Source organism: Mesoplodon mirus, assembly GCF_964341445.2.
Source record: "Mesoplodon mirus genome assembly, chromosome: 5".
Lineage (NCBI taxonomy): Eukaryota > Metazoa > Chordata > Mammalia > Artiodactyla > Ziphiidae > Mesoplodon > Mesoplodon mirus.
This window is the reverse complement of record NC_138980.1, coordinates 141914953-141918709: the sequence shown is the minus strand read 5'-3', so window position 1 is coordinate 141918709 and position 3757 is coordinate 141914953.

Genomic DNA, 3757 nt, shown 5'->3' with positions numbered 1-3757 from the left:
TTATGATGTAAGTATGATGCCTGAAAGAAAATAAATTAGAAACCATATGCATTCCCTTTCTAATCAATTTTTTAATGCCCCACATCAAAATTTTAAAACTTACAGACTGATCTTCTGCATTGAACACAGCCAGGCAGAAAAAATCAGAGTAGACATTCTCATGATAACCAATTAAACTAAAACAAACTTTGTCTTTATTATGCCTAATCTTCAGGTATTTGACGTAGCTCAATCCAATAAGGATGTATTTGCACTAAATTAAAACGAAACTTGTCTTTCCTGAAGGAGGCACTGTGAACAAGAAAAAGTAATTAATTCACTAAATTCTTCAGGAAATACAGGACTATCTTATTAGGTTAAAAAAAAAGGCAACATAATATGCATCCTGGTGCCTTTGATTTCTTTTTTTTTTTAATGTAGGTATTTATTTTTGGCTGTGTTAGGTCTTCGTTACTGCGCGCGGGCTTTCTCTAGTTGCGGCGAGCTGGGGCTACTCTTTGTTGTGGTGCGTGGGCTTCTCACTGCGGTGGCTTCATGTTTTTGCGGAGCATGCGTTCTAGGCGCGTGGGCTTCAGTAGTTGTGGCGCTCAGGCTCTACAGCACAAGCTCAGTAGTTGTGGTGCACGGGCTTAGTTGCTCCACAGCATGTGGGATCTTCCCGGACCGGGGCTCGAACCCGTGTGCCCTGAATTGGCAGGCGGATTCTCAACCACTGCGCCACCAAGGAAGTCCCTGCTTTGCATTTCTTAATTGCCATTTTCTTTTCACTCTGATTCCTCAAATTTATTGTCTATTGTAGCTGCACCCATTAACTTTTTGAGTAAGTTTTTAGATTAAGACATTGTTTTCTTGAAAAAAACTATTAGCTAGCATTTATTGAATGCTATGTTCAGCCACTGTACTACAAACTTCAGCAGTGGACTAAAGAAAGCAGCTATTTTAAAAGGATATTTAACTCCCACAACTCCAAATTACTTGGTTTTGCTAGGGAATCGAAGCGTTTATAAACTTGTTTCTCTGCTTTTTTTTTTCCCTGGGACAACATGTAAGGAGTCAAGGTATGATGTTTGCCTTTATTAACTGGAGACTTGACTAAATATGAGCCTTTTTTTTTTTTTTTTTTGCTGTACGCGGGCCTCTCACTGCGTGGCCTCTCCCATTGCGGAGCACAGGCTCCAGACGCGCAGGCTTAGCGGCCATGGCCCACATACCCAGCCGCTCCGTGGCATGTGGGATCCTCCCAGACCGGGGCACGAACCCGTGTCCCCCGCACCGGCAGACAGACTCTCAACCACTGCACCACCAGGGAAGCCCGAGCCTTTATTTTGTTACCTGCTCCAAACAAAAACGAAGATCTCATCAAGGACGTTTTCTGTTTCCTGTTAATAAACACCAACCAACTCACACCAGAATCAGACCTACTTTAGCAAGGTACAAGCCATCTAAATTATTTTGTCATCTAATGTAGGAAGTTGTGATTCAAACAACCTAAATGTTTACAGTTACCTTACTGCTCAAGAAGCTGGTAAAATTTACAACCACCCTCAAAGTTGGAGAGCATAATTTGACGACATGAATTGGCTGTATGCTATTCTTATTTTTTCTTGAGATTTCACAGCTTTATCTCCTAGATATTTAGTTTTTAAAATACCCAGAAAACTTGAATTGTATCACTATGGTGGAAAACTTGCCCCTCAGCTGCAGCACAAGAGGGTCAGATCATCACACTTAAATGAAACACTTCCAACTATGCTTATCCAATAAGTAAATATACCTGTGTAAATACAGAAGCATTTAGTTAACATTTCGTACAGTTCAAATTAGCAAGTGGGTCATAATTTCAACACAATTGTGTTTACATTTCAGTAATATTATACACAAGGACCTGATTTACTAGAGTAAGGCAGCAAAGAAAAGCTTAAATTATTCTTCACGGGAATAAGAAACACACAGTAGCATCCTAGCAATATTTACAGAGTCACATGGCTGGCAATTCCTTCAGAAGCTTATGAAGATTAACATAGTGACTGTAAGCAGGACTAAACTCTGGTTGCTCTCTGTTTCTTTGAGATGTCATCATTATGTTCAAATCGTGTTCAATAGACAGCACACACTACAGGTTAAACAGAGAAATGAGATCATTTCTGCCCTCTGAAAGCTCTCAGACTAAAAGAGGAGACATGGACAATAATAATTCTAATATTGACAGACTGTGAGAGTGACATAGGAAAATACAAGGTGTTGTGGGATATTCTTTTTATATAAATAAATATATAGTCATCTGTAAGCTTCCTCTTCTTAAAGTTAAATAATTTCAAGTCCTATTTCTCAATGCTCTGTTTACTGTCTTCTTCTGAATCCTCAGGTTTCAATATTTATCTTAGATTACAGAACTCAAAACTGTACCACCATTATAAAGGTCCGAAAGGCTGAATTTTGGAAGAAATGCCTTACTTCCCTTAATTTCCTAGCATTTTGTTTGCTTTTGAGATAATTGTAGAAATGTGCATGATCCCATGCAGATTTGTTAAATATCCAGCCACAGGGTGTTGGTTAAATAAATTATTCCACATCTATATAATGAAGTGAAGTCATTAAAATATTTCAGAAATAAAAATCATAAAAGAATCATCACTACTACCACAATGTTCATTGCAGCTCTATTTACAATAGCCAGGACATGGACGCAGCCTAAGTGTCCATCGACAGATGAATGGATAAAGAAGATGTGGCACATATATACAGTGGAATATTACTTAGCCATAAAAAGAAACGAAATTGAGTTATTTGTAGTGAGGTGAATGGACTTAGAGATTGTCATACAGAGTGAAGTAAGTCAGAAGGAGAAAAACAAATACCGTATGCTAACACACATATATGGAATCTTAAAAATAAAAAAAAAAGGTACTGAAGAACCTAGGGGCAGGACGGGAATAAAGATGCAGACATAGAGAATGGACTTGAGGACATGGAGAGGGGGAAGGGTAAGCTGGGATGAAGTGAGAGAGTGGCATGGACATATATACACTACCAAATGTAAAATAGATAGCTAGTGGGAAGCAGCCACATAGCACAGGGAGATTAGCTCAGTGCTTTGTGTCCACCTAGAGGGGTGGGATAGGGAGGGTGGGAGGGAGATGCAAGAGGGAGGAGAGGGCTTCCCTGGTGGCGCAGTGGTTGAGAATCTGCCTGCCAATGCAGGGGACACGGGTTCGAGCCCTGGTCTGGGAAGATCCCACATGCTGCGGAGCAACTGGGGCCGTGAGCCACAGCTACTGAGCCTGCGCGTCTGGAGCCTGTGCTCCGCAACAAGAGAGGCCGCTACAGTGAGAGGCCCGCGGGCCCCAGCTCGCCGCAACTAGAGAAAGCCCTCGCACAGAAATGAAGACCCAACACAGCCAAAATAAATAAATAAATTAATTAATTTTAAAAAAATAAAAAAAAAAAAGAGGGAGGAGATATGGGAATATATGCATATGTATGGCTGATTCACTTTGTTATAAAGCAGAAACTAACACACCATTGTAGAGCAATTATACTCCAATAAAGATGTTTAAAAAATTAAAAATTAAATATTAAAAAATAAAATTAAAAACATAAAAGAATCATCACTACTGTTAGGTAGGAGAAAAAACAGGTGTACAATGGGATGATTCCTGTTCTTTTAAGTATATATTTGTATGTATATATGTAACAAAAATGTCTGAAGTCCCCATCAAAGTGGAGAAATATGGGTGTTTTACGTTAGTCTTTTCGC